Source organism: Pseudophryne corroboree, chromosome 1 (assembly GCF_028390025.1).
Source record: "Pseudophryne corroboree isolate aPseCor3 chromosome 1, aPseCor3.hap2, whole genome shotgun sequence".
NCBI classification, from domain to species: Eukaryota; Metazoa; Chordata; class Amphibia; order Anura; family Myobatrachidae; genus Pseudophryne; species Pseudophryne corroboree.
Genome location: NC_086444.1, coordinates 504835211 through 504856276, shown reverse-complemented (window position 1 = coordinate 504856276; position 21066 = coordinate 504835211). Strand labels below are relative to the sequence as shown.

Sequence of the window (21066 nt, the reverse complement as noted above, 5' to 3'; positions counted from 1 at the left end):
CACAGAATATATTTTTATGTTGGTAATCTAGTAAAATAACAGCAGGCCCAATAATACCCAATATCAGAGCACTAATAGAAATGCATTATACATGTATTAAATAAAATTTGCACGAGTCCAGCTATTTCACTATGAAATAGATAAATTAAACACTCAGCCACTTGTTGTACTTAATGAAATAGTCTGGCAGGAAAATCTGAAAATATTGGCAAGTACTGTTACAGTGTGCAAAGAAATGAGTCAAGATAAAGAGCTATGATTTCTGAGCTACAGGCACTCTTTTGATGCAGAGGCTTTTTCTTTTCCCTCCTCCTTTTCTGGCACTTTTTGTGAAGACCAAAACTTCAGTGTTATTCATTTTCCTGTGCGGTATCCACACTAATCATGCCTTACTTTTATTTATAAGACTTTGTATCAGTGGCGGATACAGAGGGAGGGAATCAGGGCAATTATCTCCCAGTAACATTACCTTCCTATCTACTACTGTTGGACCGGCTCTAGCAGCAAAACGTGAGTATGCAGCACATCAGGACAGAGCAGAGACTGTTGTTGCCCAGTTGCAGCAGTCTCCCTCTCCAGCAACAGCACACAGCAGCGTGTGTTTGTGGTAACACGCTATTACTGCACTTGGGGTGTGGAACATGCCTTTCCTCCCTCATTTCATTTCTCCAGTTGTAAGGAGATCTAAGTTGATACAGTCCATTCTTAATTTACATATGTTTGCTTTCTGAGCATGCCCAGTGTTGTATTATGCAGGATACTCTATGCCGGCATCTGGTGAAGAACTGACTGAGTAAAGGTATTTTGCAGCACAGCAAAACAAAACATAACTGTAAGTTTGCATCTATGAGAATAACCTGTTATGCTTAGATGTATGCAGTGGTGCAAGTAGAAATATTTTCTTAGTGGTACTGAGTGCCCAAAAATGGGTGTGGTCATGTGTTAGGGGCGTGGCCACATGCTGCTAGTGGGAGTGGCTCTATGACACTAGCGGCGTGGCCACATGACACAACCCCCTTTTTTTTTATCTGGATGCAAGGCTAAAAATATATAGTAATGCCTCCAGTATAATAGACATATATAGTGATACCTCCAGTATAATAGAAATATATAGTAATGTCCCCAATTTAATAACAATATATGGTAATGCCTCCATTATAACAGGAAAATACAGCCACTGTCGCACTACTAGTAACCCTGACAAAGTGGGAGAAGCCGTGATACTGCCAAGCACCATGGTCTTGTTGCTTTGTGACACTTTATAATTGTGGTAATGGTAAAGTGTGTGGCAGGTGGTACTGCGTACCCGATGGCAAATTCTTAAGGGTACGCCGTACCCGAGCGTACCCACATACTTGCACCACTGGATGTATGTTGTGTGAAGAAAAATATCCCTGAATATAATTTTAAAATATTGGTAACTTTGCCAAAAGTGCACAAAGAATTTTTAAAGAATGAGATCCACATATTTTCTGGTGCCCATGCAAAGTTTTAAAATAGCGATAAATATTTCCAGTTCATATTCTGGCAGGGAAGGCAGTGACTCATTGCTTTGTACTGCAGGCTTGGTTCTTATCATTACGAGTGGGCTGTAATGCACGGAGTACACTAACTGGTTCCTTCAGAGAAATAATTTATTTCACAAGTGAATAATTATATTTTTCAAGGGAACATAACCTTGAAATGACAAAAAAAAGAAACTAATGTAATAGAGGTATGTATCTGTACAGGATGTGCAAGCGACTTCTATTTACAGCAAAAAACAGGACCGTCTTTATTGTTTTCAAAACATTAGTAGATTCATTTAATTGTAGTTCTAAGAAGCAAAATACAGGTTTTAATGTTATAGATAGAGTGCAAATGAAAGTCTCTGCTCATAGAGAATAAAAAATAAAAAAGTTTATTTTTGCTTTGATTGTATTTGCCCTTTACAACACCAAAAACCGAAACCTACTTACTGCACCTAATTTCAACGATTTAGTAAATATTAAGCAATATCAAATTAAAGGATACAGGCTAAATTTACTGTTGGTTTTGGTTCTGAACCAAAACTGATGGAAGACTAACATTGATTGCATTTTGATGTCTAAAAAATTACTATTTGCTCATTTATCCTTTTCTCAGATGGAACCTTTTAATGCACTGCTTTATACTTTACTATGATTTAAGTGATACAGTTTAAGATTTCTATATTGATGGTTTGGACTCTTTAATATGTTGAGGAACACTGCAAGGTGGTGTAATGTGGTAATTTAATTATATAATCTAAAATATACCATTATAAGCATATATTTATCAGCTGTTTATTCAGACCCTATGACATCTTGGTATTCTACAATTCTAGGTGTATTGATATATCACTTGTAGAATGATTTATCAGTAAATTACATAAAGATTCCTAATGCGTGCCTGATGGGGGTGTGGCTTAGTGCCCCAAAGGCCACACCCTCTGGTGTATCAAACTCTGGCAAACCTCATCCTCTTCAGGCACAGTGTGGATGACGAGAGCATGCATGCATCATATATTCACCTCTACTCTGCTATGCACAGCAGTGGTGACATAGTGGCCCCCCAACTCCCCTCCTATTCTACTATATGCAGTACCACATTATAGAGGGGGCAAACGGTGGTGGTGGCAGAAGTGTGGGTGGTTTGGGTCAATTTTATTGTGAGAGACCCCACAGCTTAGTTGTTTCCGGGCCCCCACTAGTCTTAACACTCCCAACTATATGCTTGGTTTTATATTCTATGGATAATAAATGTGATTGTGTTTTCTTGCTGTGTCCCGTACTCACTACAATATTGTTATATAGACCTACTTAAGAGGGCACTACTTTATGGGAGTTTTTACACCCACACACCCACACACATACACACACACACACACACACACACACACACACACACACACACACACACGCCAAAAGTCATGGGATAGGTACCTATTGTCATGTAGGACCTCCTGTAGCCCGGAGAAGTGCAGCAACTTGACGTGGCATTGATTCCACAAGTTGACAAAAGACTTATGCAGAGGTGTTGATCCATGCCATCTGGATAGCTTCCCAAACTTCCCTGATATTTGTAGGTGCAGGAACTTGGGTGTGAATGGAACTCTCCACCACATCCCATAAATCCATAGACGCTTGATTGGGTTCATGTTGTGGAAACGTGGTGCCCACAACATTTGTCAGAACTGTCCCAATTGCTCCTCGAATGATGACATGGTGCCTAAACCTGCTGGAATATTCCATCGTTGTGGGGGTTCATGAAGTCCATAAAGGGCTACAAATAGTCACCAAGCACTGCAATGCAGCAGTTGTGGGACAATTATGTTTTTAGGTGGACCAGTGGACCTAGCCCATTTCACACCATTATGGAACCACCACCAGCCTGCATGGTGCCTGGTTGACAAGTGGGGTCCATGACCTCATGGGGTCTGTGCCACCCCTGAACCCTACCATCCACCCTAAACAACTGGATCCATGACTCACCTGACCATGCTACATGTTGCCAGTCCTCCAGGGTCCAATTAGCAACATCACTAGCCCAGGTGGGGAGCTGTGTATAGGGTTGTAGTGTTAACAATGGCACTTTGGTAGGTCTTCTGCTCCCATTTCTCATGGAAGCTAAAAAAAGATACACAGATGAATATGCATCTGTTACCTGCTGCACTAACTGTGCATGTGATTGGGGCCAGTGTCTCTTGTCTGTTACCATGGACAATTCTGGGCAGATGCCGCTGGTCATGATCATTAAGCACTCGTGGTCGGTCACTGAGCTGTCCACAGTGAGTGGAAATGCCTTAGTATATGAGGTATTCCTAGTACACGCATGACATCGTAGATTGAGGAATGTTGAATGTCAGTACAGATTCAGAAATGGAATCTACCATCCATTGGGCACCAACAATCATGTACAATTTGAACTCCGATAACTCACGCTGCCTTGCAATGAGTAGCAAAGCTGGTGTTGAAACTGACTCACTAGATGTCAGATTACAACTGATGCAGATCTGAGCATTTCCAAGACATCACATATGTGTGTGAGTATAGAGGAAATGGGAACTCCAGTGTCCAATATTTTATCAAGGGTGCTAAAATATAATAGATGCAGCATAAGTTATGGAAAACAGCACTCCAACTAGTGTATCAAACACCAAATTGTTTATTTACATCACTTGAATTATTCCGATGTTTTTGATAGCCAAGTGCCCTTTCTCAAGCTATCAGAGTAACTGGCCACATCAGGTACAAATAGGCTGCTATTAATTAGCTAATTATGCATCCTTGTGATGTCATCAATTTAACCCCCGCATCATTAAGTATGCATGAAACAGAGTGGAAAAAAATAGACAGTACAGCTTAGCAGACACAAAAATTCTAAATACTTAAAGGGACACACAACTGAAAGAATGATACCAAAATTACATGTACTGTATTTATGGTCTAATTCATGTTTGGATGGAATTGCAGATGCGAGTGCTGCATCTAATTATGCAGCCTTGGATCACCATTGCAACCATCGGCCGTGATTTGCAATGATTTTAGGCACCGGTCAGCCTGCATAAACTTAATCTTACACAGGCTCGCCCAATCCAGAGGATCAAGTCACACTCTGGCCCCGTCACGCCTACAAAACGGGGGTGACATGCCCCCCTTTTGTAGAATGGTGTTGGGTGCTGTCCCTCAAATGCACAGAATGGGTCAGCATCAGATAGTATGTAAACCATCAGGTTTATGTACAAGTCTGAATAAGGCCCTTAGGCAACAAAAACACGTAATAGCCAGAGCGAACCAGCACATAAATAGTTAATTGAGTGAACAGTCAGAAAAGTAAATGCAAAGTGGAAGAGAAGAAAACTGATCAGACAGTACAAATACAGTTTCTCTAACGTCCTAGTGGATGCTGGGGACTCCGTAAGGACCATGGGGAATAGACGGGCTCCGCAGAAGACTGGGCACTCTAAAGAAAGATTCAGTACTATCTGGTGTGCACTGGCTCCTCCCTCTATGCCCCTCCTCCAGTTAGAATCTGTGCCCGGCCAGAGCTGGGTGCTCCTAGTGGGCTCTCCTGAGCTTGCTAGAAAAGAAAGTATTTTGTCAGGTTTTTTATTTTCAGAGAGCTTTTGCTGGCAACAGACTCACTGCTACGTGGGACTGAGGGGAGAGAAGCAAACCTACTCACTGCAGCTAAGTTGCACTTCTTAGGCTACTGGACACCATTAGCTCTAGAGGGATCGAACACAGGTACCTAACCTTGATCGTCCGTTCCCGGAGCCGCGCCTCCGTCCCCCTCGCAGAGCCAGAAGTACAGAAGCAGCAGAAGCAAGAAGACATCGAAATCGGCGGCAGAACCTGTCTTCACTTAAGGTAGCGCACAGCACTGCAGCTGTGCGCCATTGCTCCCGCAGCACACCCACACACTCCGGTCACTGTAGGGTGCAGGGCGCAGGGGGGGCGCCCTGGGCAGCAATTAAGATACCTGATGGCAAAAGTATACATATATACAGTCAGGCACTGTATATATGTGCGAGCCCCCGCCATTTTTACACATGATAAGCGGGACAGAAGCCCGCCGCTGAGGGGGCGGGGCCTTCTTCCTCAGCACACCAGCGCCATTTTCTCTTCACAGCTCCGCTGGAAGGACGCTCCCCAAGCTCTCCCCTGTAGTATACAGGTGCAATAGAGGGTAAAAAAGAGAGGGGGGGCACATAAATTTAGGCGCAGAGATATATATATATATATATATATATATATATAAATGAAGCATGAAGAAAAGCGGCACTCAAAGTCTGATAAAGAAGTTAAATGTATTTCACACGTAAAAGTGAACCGACGTTTCGGGGACCAAACGCCCCTTTTTCAAGGTGAACAACAATGTGTGTAAGGAAAAAACATACCTTTTAAAGAAGTAGAAGTGCCCGCCAAAGTGCTCCAAATTACGCCCGCCCGGCCGCTCGAGGTCCGTCTTCCGCTCCGGTGCATTAAGATGACGTCATATTCAATGCGCCCTGCGTGCGCGTCGTTGCTATGGTTACCTGCTGTAATCCTCGGCCGGGCTGCGGCGCTGATTGAAAGAAATATATGTTTTGTGCCATCAAAAATTACAGAAGCCACCACCACTAAGACATTAGTGTATATAACAATAAGGTGATACTTGGGTGTTATGTACACACCCCCTAATGAATTAAATTACAATAAGTGAAATAGAGGTAAACAATGATAGAAACACTGGTACCCGTGGCTGTCTAAATGATGATACGGTTTGAAAAGACTGAAAGAAAAAATACTATTGCTATAAATATAACAGTAGAACTGTTACCATGGGCAACCCTGCACACTAGAGGGGTTGAAGGGTCTGTAAGGGTGGTGATCTCGCCCTTTGTTGGACCGGCTATATAGTCCCCAGGTATCACCTTGATTGCTGTCAGGGAGAACAATGTTATACATGGGTGACGTCAATAGGGAAGTGTATACTTTGGATGAAGTCACTGGAAAGTGAGGACAATCACGTAAATAGGACCCTTGCTGATAGTTATTAATACTGTGTTATATGTTGTAGTTACTGAAAAATGTTCCAATTCAGTCTCTCGTTCAAACCTTGGGGGTTGGTAGTATTCAGTTCAAAAATCCATTTGGTTTCCAAACGTAAGAGTTTGCCGTCTCTGTCTCCCCCTCTGATATGTTTGGGAACATGATCTATGATCATGTGTCTCAGATCGTTCAAAGAATGTTTAGCCATCGCAAAGTGTCTTGCCACCGGCTGGTCTGACTCTTTGCCTGCCAGAGCTTGCTTGATGGCCGACCGGTGGAGAGCCATTCTTTCCCTGAGAGTCCTGATAGATTTGCCCACATAGTGGAGACCGCAAGGGCATTTAATGAGGTAGACTATGTGGGTGGTGGTGCATGTGAGTACATGGTTAATTTTGTATGTTTTGTCTCGGTGGGGATTACCAAAATTAGATCCTATTATCATGTTTTCACACGTAGTGCAGTTGATGCATTTATAGCACTAGGGCTGTCTGGTCAGGAAGGTGGTTGAAGACTGTTCTTGTTGTTGGAAACCCGTGATGTCTGTGTGGACTATTACGTCCTTGATGTTTTTGCCCCTTGAAAAACACATCATTGGTCGCGTTCCTCTGAGCGACGATAGCGACTGATCCGAGGAGATAATGGGCCATAGGGCTCTAGTCGCTCTCTGTACTACCGGACTTGTGGTATTGAACCTAGAGATAAAAGGTATAGCTTGACTTTTAGTGCGTTTGCTGGGTTGGAGGAGGGTCTCTCTGGGCAATTGCATCACCTCCTGCTTGTGTTTTGCAAGGAGTTGCCGATTATAACCTCGTTCCCTAAATTTTTGAACCATCTTATCAAGCTCTTCTTCCAGCTTATCTCGATTGCTGATCAGACGTGATACCCTGATCATCTGAGAGCAAGGCAGACCATTCTTGAGGGCTTTCGGATGGTGGCTGTTGGCTCTCAACAGGGTATTTCTGTCCATTGGTTTCGTGTAGACCCCTGTTTGGAGTGTGCCCTCTGTGATGGAGATCTGTACGTCCAGGTAGTGGATGGAACTTGTGCTGGTTTGGTAGGTGTATTTAACTCCTTCTGATCTAGAGTTGGTAAGATGCATCAACTGGTCAAAACTTTCCAATCCTCCTGTCCACAGGAGGAAGAGGTCATCTATATATCGGGAAAAAAATAGAATATGTTGACTGACTGCTTGTTTTTGAAAGAACACCTTCTCTTCTTCCTCAAACATATAAATGTTTGCAAATGATGGGGAGACATTGCTCCCCATCGCGCACCCTACTCTTTGGCGATAAAATTTGCCATTAAATAAAAATAAATTTTTTTCCAGGGTCATACGGAGGAGGTTCATGAACAGTGGAATTTCCAGTTTGTCCATGTGTTCTTTTTTCAGAAAGGCTTCCATAGCTGTTAATCCTGCCTCATGTGGTATGTTAGTATATAGACTAACAACATCCACTACACACATGAGGGTTCCTTCCGGTACCTGCTGGATGGCTCTCAACCGGTTAAGGAAACTGGTTGTGTCTTTAATAAAGTGCTTGTGCTTTAAGATCAACGGTTGCAGTATGCTGTCTAGGAAGACAGAAACTGGTTGGAATATGGATTCTCTAGCAGCAATGATAGGTCTGCCTGGTGGGGAAAGCTGGTTCTTGTGCAGTTTAGGTACCGTGTATAAGATGGGTACAAGGGGATTTTTCTGAAAAAGTGCTTTGTGCAATTTTGTGGTTAACTTACCACTGTCTTTAGCTGCATCTAAAGTGCTTTTTAGTGCTTTGTGGTATTCAACGGAGGGATCACGGTTCAACTCCTCGTACACATTGATGTCTGCGAGTTGACGCTGTATGTCCTTCACGTAGTAATCCAAATCCAGGATTACTACTCCTCCCCCTTTGTCCGCGGGGCGGATGATTATGTCTCTATAGCCACCAAGTTGTTTAAGTGCAGATTCTTCCTCTTTGGACAGATTATGATGTTTTGGGACGGTGGCTGCCGCCTCGTTATATCTATGCACCGAATCGTCCAATAACCTGGTAAATGCTTTAATGGAGGCATTGGTGGACATGGGATCAAAGGAGGATGCAGAACGTTTAATGAGGAATTCTTGATGTTTACAATCCAAATCCATGGGTGCAGATGCTGTGTCAGGTGAATTTTGAAAGTACTCCTGGCGCCTAAGTTTACGTGCATAGTGGTGAAGCTCTATATTCCACCTAAAGTCATTAAATGTGTTGGTGGGCACGAATGACAGGCCCTTCTCCAAGACGCTCTGTTCTGCTTCTGTGAGTGTTCTCTTGGAGAGATTGTAAATCAACGTTTTTTGTTTGTAGTGGCACTTTTGGTCCCGCGTGCACTGGCCGCCCCTGCGGGTGGCCTGCCTCTTCGCCCTTTTTCGGGTAGTGTTACCGGCAAGGTCCCTAAAGGGATACTAGGCTCCGGAGTCGGTCCTTCAGAGTCACAGAGCCCGAACTCGCTGTCACTATTAGAGGTTCCTGCCCCACTTTGCTGCATTTCTCTTCTTTTGCGCCAGCTTTGTCTGCTTCTGTAATTGAATTGGCCTGGTGTTTGTGTGCTCTCTCCCATCAGCCACCTGTATACCCGATTGGTATCATAGTCTTCCTTCACTCCTTCACTGTGTTGAGTTTGTTTCTTTTGAACTTTACCAAATCTTCCTTATACCGATCAATCTGATGTTGTAACTTGATTAACCATTCTTTGTTGGAATCGTTCTGCAACATGGATTTGTGTAATGTTTCCATATTGAGGATTTTCTCCCGTGTTCCACTCAGTTCCTTCCCAGCTTCTTCCACGACAAGTAAGACAAGATCTAAACTGCACTTGTTGAGGATTCCAACCCATTTTCTACAAAACTCTGGGCTGTGTCTGCCTATAGTGGGCACATTCCTGACACGAAAGCCCCGCGGGATCATTTTTTGTCTGTGGTACTCAGACAGCGAGATCCCGTGCAGTAAAAAGTCAATTTCCCTTCGCTTCAATTTGAGGAGCTGATGGTAAACATCCTCAATTTTGCCCTCAGTGCCTGGGGGTTCCAGCTGTTCTTTAAATCTTAGACGTTCCGCATCATCGTCTGTGAAGCTGAAAGATTCTCCCAAGGTAGGGTACATTCCTCTGCACCCCGGAGAGTCATCTGTAGCCAGGGGATCCATAAGTGCTTTGTGCAAAAAGTGCTGGTGCTAAGGTGCTATGAGTGCTGGTGCAAATGATGCTCACTCTTGGCCAGGATACTGCTTCAATGTGCAGCGGTAATGCAATCACTGGTGGGGGTGCCCTGTCCCGTGATGGGGTGCAGGGAGGCAAAACTTCCTACAACTCCCAATGTCAAATACAGTCTGCTCGGACCGGCACTCCCCCTCCTCAATTTAGCTGCTTTGGTGCCGTCTCAGGAATAGGTAGGTAAATGAAGCACCAGCACTTTTTGCACAAAGCACTTATGGATCCCCTGGCTACAGATGACTCTCCGGGGTGCAGAGGAATGTACCCTACCTTGGGAGAATCTTTCAGCTTCACAGACGATGATGCGGAACGTCTAAGATTTAAAGAACAGCTGGAACCCCCAGGCACTGAGGGCAAAATTGAGGATGTTTACCATCAGCTCCTCAAATTGAAGCGAAGGGAAATTGACTTTTTACTGCACGGGATCTCGCTGTCTGAGTACCACAGACAAAAAATGATCCCGCGGGGCTTTCGTGTCAGGAATGTGCCCACTATAGGCAGACACAGCCCAGAGTTTTGTAGAAAATGGGTTGGAATCCTCAACAAGTGCAGCTTAGATCTTGTCTTACTTGTCGTGGAAGAAGCTGGGAAGGAACTGAGTGGAACACGGGAGAAAATCCTCAATATGGAAACATTACACAAATCCATGTTGCAGAACGATTCCAACAAAGAATGGTTAATCAAGTTACAACATCAGATTGATCGGTATAAGGAAGATTTGGTAAAGTTCAAAAGAAACAAACTCAACACAGTGAAGGAAGACTATGATACCAATCGGGTATACAGGTGGCTGATGGGAGAGAGCACACAAACACCAGGCCAATTCAATTACAGAAGCAGACAAAGCTGGCGCAAAAGAAGAGAAATGCAGCAAAGTGGGGCAGGAACCTCTAATAGTGACAGCGAGTTCGGGCTCTGTGACTCTGAAGGACCGACTCCGGAGCCTAGTATCCCTTTAGGGACCTTGCCGGTAACACTACCCGAAAAAGGGCGAAGAGGCAGGCCACCCGCAGGGGCGGCCAGTGCACGCGGGACCAAAAGTGCCACTACAAACAAAAAACGTTGATTTACAATCTCTCCAAGAGAACACTCACAGAAGCAGAACAGAGCGTCTTGGAGAAGGGCCTGTCATTCGTGCCCACCAACACATTTAATGACTTTAGGTGGAATATAGAGCTTCACCACTATGCACGTAAACTTAGGCGCCAGGAGTACTTTCAAAATTCACCTGACACAGCATCTGCACCCATGGATTTGGATTGTAAACATCAAGAATTCCTCATTAAACGTTCTGCATCCTCCTTTGATCCCATGTCCACCAATGCCTCCATTAAAGCATTTACCAGGTTATTGGACGATTCGGTGCATAGATATAACGAGGCGGCAGCCACCGTCCCAAAACATCATAATCTGTCCAAAGAGGAAGAATCTGCACTTAAACAACTTGGTGGCTATAGAGACATAATCATCCGCCCCGCGGACAAAGGGGGAGGAGTAGTAATCCTGGATTTGGATTACTACGTGAAGGACATACAGCGTCAACTCGCAGACATCAATGTGTACGAGGAGTTGAACCGTGATCCCTCCGTTGAATACCACAAAGCACTAAAAAGCACTTTAGATGCAGCTAAAGACAGTGGTAAGTTAACCACAAAATTGCACAAAGCACTTTTTCAGAAAAATCCCCTTGTACCCATCTTATACACGGTACCTAAACTGCACAAGAACCAGCTTTCCCCACCAGGCAGACCTATCATTGCTGCTAGAGAATCCATATTCCAACCAGTTTCTGTCTTCCTAGACAGCATACTGCAACCGTTGATCTTAAAGCACAAGCACTTTATTAAAGACACAACCAGTTTCCTTAACCGGTTGAGAGCCATCCAGCAGGTACCGGAAGGAACCCTCATGTGTGTAGTGGATGTTGTTAGTCTATATACTAACATACCACATGAGGCAGGATTAACAGCTATGGAAGCCTTTCTGAAAAAAGAACACATGGACAAACTGGAAATTCCACTGTTCATGAACCTCCTCCGTATGACCCTGGAAAAAAAATTCTTTTTATTTAAGGGCAAATTTTATCGCCAAAGAGTAGGGTGCGCGATGGGGAGCAATGTCTCCCCATCATTTGCAAACATTTATATGTTTGAGGAAGAAGAGAAGGTGTTCTTTCAAAAACAAGCAGTCAGTCAACATATTCTATTTTTTTCCCGATATATAGATGACCTCTTCCTCCTGTGGACAGGAGGATTGGAAAGTTTTGACCAGTTGATGCATCTTACCAACTCTAGATCAGAAGGAGTTAAATACACCTACCAAACCAGCACAAGTTCCATCCACTACCTGGACGTACAGATCTCCATCACAGAGGGCACACTCCAAACAGGGGTCTACACGAAACCAACGGACAGAAATACCCTGTTGAGAGCCAACAGCCACCATCCGAAAGCCCTCAAGAATGGTCTGCCTTGCTCTCAGATGATCAGGGTATCACGTCTGATCAGCAATCGAGATAAGCTGGAAGAAGAGCTTGATAAGATGGTTCAAAAATTTAGGGAACGAGGTTATAATCGGCAACTCCTTGCAAAACACAAGCAGGAGGTGATGCAATTGCCCAGAGAGACCCTCCTCCAACCCAGCAAACGCACTAAAAGTCAAGCTATACCTTTTATCTCTAGGTTCAATACCACAAGTTCGGTAGTACAGAGAGCGACTAGAGCCCTATGGCCCATTATCTCCTCGGATCAGTCGCTATCGTCGCTCAGAGGAACGCGACCAATGATGTGTTTTTCAAGGGGCAAAAACATCAAGGACGTAATAGTCCACACAGACATCACGGGTTTCCAACAACAAGAACAGTCTTCAACCACCTTCCTGACCAGACAGCCCGGGTGCTATAAATGCATCAAATGCACTACGTGTGAAAACATGATAATAGGATCTAATTTTGGTAATCCCCACCGAGACAAAACATACAAAATTAACCATGTACTCACATGCACCACCACCCACATAGTCTACCTCATTAAATGCCCTTGCGGTATCCACTATGTGGGCAAATCTATCAGGACTCTCAGGGAAAGAATGGCTCTCCACCGGTCGGCCATCAAGCAAGCTCTGGCAGGCAAAGAGTCAGACCAGCCGGTGGCAAGACACTTTGCGATGGCTAAACATTCTTTGAACGATCTGAGACACATGATCATAGATCATGTTCCCAAACATATCAGAGGGGGAGACAGAGACGGCAAACTCTTACGTTTGGAAACCAAATGGATTTTTGAACTGAATACTACCATCCCCCAAGGTTTGAACGAGAGACTGAATTGGAACATTTTTCAGTAACTACAACATATAACACAGTATTAATAACTATCAGCAAGGGTCCTATTTACGTGATTGTCCTCACTTTCCAGTGACTTCATCCAAAGTATACACTTCCCTATTGACGTCACCCATGTATAACATTGTTCTCCCTGACAGCAATCAAGGTGATACCTGGGGACTATATAGCCGGTCCAACAAAGGGCGAGATCACCACCCTTACAGACCCTTCAACCCCTCTAGTGTGCAGGGTTGCCCATGGTAACAGTTCTACTGTTATATTTATAGCAATAGTATTTTTTCTTTCAGTCTTTTCAAACCGTATCATCATTTAGACAGCCACGGGTACCAGTGTTTCTATCATTGTTTACCTCTATTTCACTTATTGTAATTTAATTCATTAGGGGGTGTGTACATAACACCCAAGTATCACCTTATTGTTATATACACTAATGTCTTAGTGGTGGTGGGTTCTGTAATTTTTGATGGCACAAAACATATATTTCTTTCAATCAGCGCCGCAGCCCGGCCGAGGATTACAGCGGGTAACCATAGCAACGACGCGCACGCAGGGCGCATTGAATATGACGTCATCTTAATGCACCGGAGCGGAAGACGGACCTCGAGCGGCCGGGCGGGCGTAATTTGGAGCACTTTGGCGGGCACTTCTACTTCTTTAAAAGGTATGTTTTTTCCTTACACACATTGTTGTTCACCTTGAAAAAGGGGCGTTTGGTCCCCGAAACGTCGGTTCACTTTTACGTGTGAAATACATTTAACTTCTTTATCAGACTTTGAGTGCCGCTTTTCTTCATGCTTCATTTACCTACCTATTCCTGAGACGGCACCAAAGCAGCTAAATTGAGGAGGGGGAGTGCCGGTCCGAGCAGACTGTATATATATATATATATATATATATATATATAAAAAAACAGCAGCTACTGGGTAAACACTAAGGTACAGTGTAATCCCTGGGTTATATAGCGCTGGGGTGTGTGCTGGCATACTCTCTCTCTGTCTCCCCAAATGCCTTTGTGGGGTCCTGTCCTCAGTCAGAGCGTTCCCTGTATGTGTGTGGTGTGTCGGTACGCCTGTGTCGACATGTTTGATGAGGAAGGATACGTGGAGGCAGAACAAGTGCAAATAGATGTGGTGTCGCCCCCGACGGGGCCCACACCTGATTGGATGGATATGTGGAAGGTGTTAAATGATAATGTAAGCTCCTTACATAACAGATTGGATAAAGCTGTAACCTTGGGACAGTTGGGGTCTCAACCCATGCCTGATCCCACAGAGCAGAGGCCGTCAGAGTCTCAAAAGCGCCCAATATCCCAGTTAGTTGACACAGACGTCGACACGGAATCTGATTCCAGTGTCGATGACGATGATGCAAAGTTGCAGCCTAAAATGACTAAAGCCATCCGCTACATGATTGTGGCAATGAAGGATGTGTTACACATTTCTGAGGAAAATCCTGTCCCTGACAAGAGGATTTATATGTATGGGGAGAAAAAGCAAGAAGTGGCTTTTCCCCCGTCACATGAATTGAATGAATTATGTGAAAAAGCGTGGGATTCCCCTGATAGGAAGGTAGTAATTTCCAAGAGATTGCTGATGGCGTATCCTTTCCCGCCAACGGACAGGTTACGCTGGGAATCCTCCCCCAGGGTAGACAAGGAGTTGACACGCTTATCTAAGAAGGTGGCCCTGCCGTCTCAGGATACGGCCGCCCTAAAGGATCCTGCGGATAGAAAGCAGGAAGCTATCCTGAAGTCTGTTTACACACATTCTGGTACGCTGCTGAGGTCAGCAATTGCTTCGGCCTGGATGTGTAGTGTGGTAGCAGCATGGACGGATACTCTGTCTGAGGAGTTAGATACCCTGGACAGGGACTCTGTTCTAATGACCCTGGCACATATCAAGGACGCGGTCCTATATATGCGGGATGCCCAGAGGGACATTTGCCTGCTGGGCTCTAGAGTAAACGCAATGTCCATTTCTGCCAGAAGGGTCTTATGGACTCGGCAATGGACAGGGGATACCGACTCTAAAAAACACATGGAGGTTTTACCTTATAAGGGTGAGGAATTGTTTGGGGACGGTCTCTCAGACCTAGTTTCCACAGCTACGGCTGGGAAGTCAAATTTCTTGCCTTATATCCCGCCACAGCCTAAAAAAGCACCGTATTACCAAATGCAGTCCTTTCGTTCGCAAAAGAGCAAGAAAGTCAGAGGTGCATCCTTTCTTGCCAGAGGCAGGGGTAGAGGAAAGAGGCTGCACCACGCAGCTAGTTCCCAGGAACAAAAGTCCTCCCCGGCTTCCACTAAATCCTCCGCATGATGCTGGGGCTCCACAGGCGGAGCCAGGAGCCGTGGGGGCGCGTCTCCGACATTTCAGCCACCAGTGGGTTCGCTCACGGGTGGATCCTTGGGCTATACAAGTTGTGTCTCAGGGATACAAACTGGAATTCGAGGTGACGCCCCCTCACCGTTACCTAAAATCGGCCTTGCCAGCTTCCCCCATGGAAAGGGAGGTAGTGCTGGCAGCAATTCGCAAGTTATACCTCCAGCAGGTGGTTGTAAAGGTTCCTCTCCTTCAACAGGGAAGGGGTTACTATTCCACTATGTTTGTAGTACCGAAACCGGACGGTTCGGTCAGACCCATCTTGAATTTAAAATCCCTGAACATTTATCTGAAGAAATTCAAGTTCAAAATGGAATCGCTCAGAGCGGTCATTGTAAGCCTGGAAGAGGGGGATTTTATGGTGTCTCTGGACATCAAGGATGCTTACTTGCATGTCCCCATTTATCCACCTCATCAGGAGTACCTCAGATTTGTAGTACAGGACTGTCATTACCAATTCCAGAAATTGCCGTTTGGGCTCTCCACGGCACAGAGAATATTTACCAAGGTAGTGGCGGAAATGATGGTGCTCCTGAGAAAGCAAGGAGTCACAATTATCCCATACTTGGGCGATCTCCTCATAAAGGCGAGGTCCAGAGAGCAGTTGCTGATCAGCGTAGCACACTCTCAGGAAGTGTTGCAACAGCACGGCTGGATTCTGAATATCCCAAAATCGCAGCTGATTCCTACGACGCGTCTGCCCTTTCTGGGCATGATTCTGGACACAGACCAGAAGAAGGTGTTTCTCCCGACGGAGAAGGCTCAAGAGCTTGTGACTCTAGTCAGAGACCTCTTAAAACTGAAACAGGTGTCGGTGCATCACTGCACGCGAGTCCTGGGAAAGATGGTGGCATCGTACGAAGCCATTCCCTTCGGCAGGTTCCATGCGAGGATCTTTCAATGGAATCTATTGGACAAAAGGTCCGGATCGCATCTTAAGATGCATCGGCTGATCACCCTGTCCCCCAGGGCCAGGGTGTCTCTTCTGTGGTGGCTGCAGAGTGCTCACCTTCTCGAGGGCCGCAGGTTCGGCATACAGGACTGGGTCCTGGTGACCACGGATGCGAGCCTCCGAGGATGGGGGGCAGTCACTCAGGGAAGAAACTTCCAAGGGTTGTGGTCAAGTCAGGAGGCTTGTCTGCACATAAATATCCTGAAACTAAGGGCCATATACAACGCCCTGAGTCAAGCGGTGCCTCTGCTTCGCAACCAACCGGTGCTGATTCAGTCAGACAACATCACCGCAGTGGCTCATGTAAACCGCCACTGCGGCACAAGAATCAGAGTGGCGATGGCGGAAGCCACCAGGATTCTTCGTTGGGCGGAGAATCACGTGCAAGTACTGTCAGCAGTATTCATTCCGGGAGTGGACAACTGGGAAGCAGACTTCCTCAGCAGGCACGACCTCCACCCGGGAGAGTGGGGACTTCATCAAGAAGTCTTCACGCAGATTGCAAGTCGGTGGGAACTGCCACAGATGGACATGATGGCGTCCCGCCTCAACAAAAAGCTAAAAAGGTATTGCGCTAGGTCAAGGGACCCTCAGGCGATAGCTGTGGACGCACTGGTAACACCGTGGGTGTTCCAGTCGGTCTATGTGTTTCCTCCTCTTCCTCTCATACCCAAAGTACTGAGAATCGTAAGGAAAAGAAGAGTGAAAACAATACTCATTGTTCCGGACTGGCCAAGAAGGACTTGGTACCCGGAACTGCAAGAAATGCTCACAGAGGAACCATGGCCTCTGCCTCTCAGACAGAACCTGTTGCAACAGGGGCCCTGTCTGTTCCAAGACTTACCGCGGCTGCGTTTGACGGCATGGCGGTTGAACGCCAAATCCTAGCAGAAAAGGGCATTCCGGATGAAGTTATTCCTACGCTGATAAAGGCTAGGAAGGACGTGACAGCAAAGCATTATCACCGTATATGGCGAAAATATGTTGCTTGGTGTGAGGCCAGGAAGGCCCCTACAGAGGAATTCCAGCTGGGTCGATTACTGCACTTCCTACAGTCAGGTGTGACTATGGGCCTAAAATTAGGGTCCATAAAGGTCCAGATTTCGGCCCTATCCGCATTCTTTCAAAAAGAACTGGCTTCACTGCCTGAGGTTCAGACGTTTGTTAAGGGAGTGCTGCATATTCAGCCCCCTTTTGTGCCACCAGTGGCACCTTGGGATCTTAACGTGGTGTTGGATTTCCTGAAATCCCACTGGTTTGAGCCACTTAAGACCGTGGAACTAAAGTATCTCACGGGGAAAGTGGTCATGCTGTTGGCTTTAGCTTCAGCTGGGCGTGTGTCAGAATTGGCGGCTTTGTCATGTGAAAGCCCCTATCTGGTTTTCCATATGGACAGGGCAGAATTGCGGACTCGTCCGCAGTTTCTGCCAAAGGTGGTGTCATCTTTTCATTTGAACCAACCTATTGTGGTGCCTGCGGCTACTCGTGACTTGGAGGACTCCAAGTTGCTGGACGTAGTCCGGGCTTTGAAGATTTATGTAACCAGAACGGCTGGAGTCGGGAAGACTGACTCGCTGTTTATCCTGTTTATCCTGTATGCATCCAACAAGCTGGGTGCTCCGGCTTCAAAGCAAACTATTGCTCGCTGGACCTGTAACACGATTCAGCAGGCTCATTCTGCGGCGGGATTGCCGCAGCCGAAATCAGTGAAAGCCCATTCCACAAGGAAAGTGGGCTCTTCTTGGGCTGCTGCCCGATGGGTCTCGGCATTACAGCTTTGCCGAGCTGCTACTTGGTCGGGTTCAAACACTTTTGCAAAATTCTACAGGTTTGATACCCTGGCTGAGGAGGACCTTGTGTTTGCCCATTCGGTGCTGCAGAGTCATCCGCACTCTCCCTCCCTTTGGTATAATCCCCATGGTCCTTACGGAGTCCCCAGCATTCACTAGGACGTTAGAGAAAATAAGAATTTACTCACCGGTAATTCTATTTCTCGTAGTCCGTAGTGGATGCTGGGCGCCCGTCCCAAGTGCGGACTTTCTGCAATACGTGTATATAGTTATTGCTTAACAAAGGGTTATGGTTATGTAGCATCAGTTGAGTGATGCTCAGTTGTTGTTCATACTGTTAACTGGGTAAGTTTATCACAAGTTGTACAGTGTGATTGGTGTGGCTGGTATGAGTCTTACCCTGGATTCCAAAATCCTTTCCTTGTAATGACAGCTCTTCCGGGCACAGTTTCCTTAACTGAGGTCTGGAGGAGGGGCATAGAGGGAGGAGCCAGTGCACACCAGATAGTACTGAATCTTTCTTTAGAGTGCCCAGTCTCCTGCGGAGCCCGTCTATTCCCCATGGTCCTTACGGAGTCCCCAGCATCCACTACGGACTATGAGAAATAGAATTACCGGTGAGTGAATTCATATTGTCTGTAGGCATTGAGGGATCATGGTATCACAAGCCAAACATTGAAGACCCAAATATAAAAATTAAAAAAGATTCCACATTATGAAAAGATAAAAAATATAATTAGCAGTTACCTAAATAACTGGTAAGTGCACTGGCATCCCTCTGCAGTAGGAGACGTGTGCTGCTGCCAGTTGCTAAGCAATGATAGCTCAAAATGGTGCCCAAAAGGAGAGGACGTGGCCACATGTAATCCAGTGGAAGGGTCATATTTTAAACAAATGGCATCTCTGTAGATTGTGCATCAGACCTCTATCAGAGTGTTCTCACCAATAAAGAAAAATTAATAACAGTTGATGACTGAACCCTTCGTAAAATGGGGGGTGGAGGGGTCCCTCAGGAAAGTGAATGGTGCTAGCACTAGGGCAAAGAAAGCTATAAGGATAAACAGAGCTAGCCCTAGCCAATTTGATGCCCTAGGCAAAATTTTGGCTGGTTCCCCCTAGCACCACCGCTAGATCTGCATCTGACCCAGCAACACTCAGGCAGTGGGGCCCACCAGGGGGTTACCCTGTGCCCCTGAGGGCCAGTTCAGCCCTGCATAATTCCATACAGTAATGCCCATAATACACATAGGGGTACATTTACTAAGCAGTGATAAGAACAGAGAAGTGAGCCAGTGGAGAAATTTTCCCATCAACCAATCAGCAGCTCTGTATCATTTTATAGTATGCAAATTATAGATGTGACTTCAGTGCTAATTGGTTGCCATGGGCAACTTCTCCACTGGCTCACTTCTCTGCTCTTATCGCTGCTTAGTAAATGTATCCCATAATTTCATACAGTAATGCACCTTACACATATGCCCCACATTAGTAATGCCCATAATACACATTATTTCACACAATAATGCACCTTACACATATGCCCTACATTAGTAATGCCCATAATACACATTATTTCACATAATAATGCACCTTACACATATGCCCTACATTAGTAATGCTAGTAGCTTTTCTTTCTAAAATTTACTTTTGCTTGCTAGCAAGCTTGCAGTGTGTGCACTTATGCAGCTCCCTAGATCCATGACTGCGTTTTGTGAGATGGGGGTGGCAGGATGGGTGGGTGGATGCGTGCTTACGCTTGCACCCATTAAAGGGGCAACCGTACAAGGGATGTGACCTCACAGGATATGTCATCCTTTGCAAGCCTCACCCTTTATTTTTGCTTGCTGGTTTGACACATATAGCAGCAATGTTCAGATACTGCAATACTTGCTGGTTATACAAAAAGACCAGTATCAAACATGCAGCAAGTGTCCATTCTCTTCACTGTTCAGTGTGTTTGCTGGTGTCTGTTACTCCCAGCAACTGCATGCCCATTATTTTGTACTGCGGGAGCGATATGCTCTGCTCTTCAATTTAACACGTCCAAAAGTCACGCTGAACTGACATTTCATATAGAAATAGTGCAACGCAACTTACTGACCATGTAACAGTGCTGGGGGCAGGGGAATTTTATGGCATGGACTGACTGAGAAATAAAGTGTTGGGAGAACACTGCCCATATTATGTCCCTGCAGACACCTGGGGTTTGCACAGGGATAAGGGACACACACAGGATGGCAGGGTCCCCCATGTGCACAAGCAGTATAGGTGATGTCAGATTTATGTGGAGCATTCTTCCAAAATACACATGTGGTATCATAAGGAGCCATCCAGTAATAACCTTATATAGTCAGTGAAAATGTCACAGGTCCAGGAATTTCAGTTTCCGGGCTTCTGCTGTCTAAAGTCTCACAAGTCATGGGCATTCAAGCAAGTCGGAGGGAGTTTAAGGGACTGTCTGCATTCTATTTGACAAATGTAAACAGCAGTGTATTCAAGTACTGATTAAATACATTTGTAAAGTAACAGATAGTTTGCAGACTGTCCCTCCCAGCATGAGATACTGCAGGGACGTGCTTGGATGCCCTTAGACATGCTTGGATGCCCTAGGCAAATGCTTAGCCTGCCTATAGCTAAGGCCGGCTCTGAGGATAAAGACACTAATAAAACTGTTCTATATTTGAAAAAATAAAAAATCTGTGCTGTACATGAAAGATAAGGGACACAATAGGGTGCAAATGGGAGAATAAAGAAAGTGCAAAGGCTAGTCAAAATTGTATAAGCTAGAGGTGAAAGGTAGGAAACATGACATATCACATATTGTAAGCTAAAA

The 21066-nt window shown here is 45.4% G+C and overlaps 1 protein-coding gene across 2 annotated transcripts in view; it reads left to right on the top strand.

The window, feature by feature from the left end:
• Positions 1-297: 297 nt before the first annotated feature.
• LOC134895878 (cytochrome P450 1A1-like) overlaps positions 298-21066 on the top strand; it is a 124359-nt gene continuing 103590 nt past the window's right edge. The window contains exon 1 of one of the 2 annotated variants that reach the window (XM_063913872.1): positions 298-510. The gene's annotated coding sequence lies outside the window, so the exon portion shown is untranslated. Of the gene's footprint in view, positions 511-739; positions 833-21066 lie in introns of those variants that run through there. The other variant, XM_063913876.1, reaches the window with a different exon arrangement.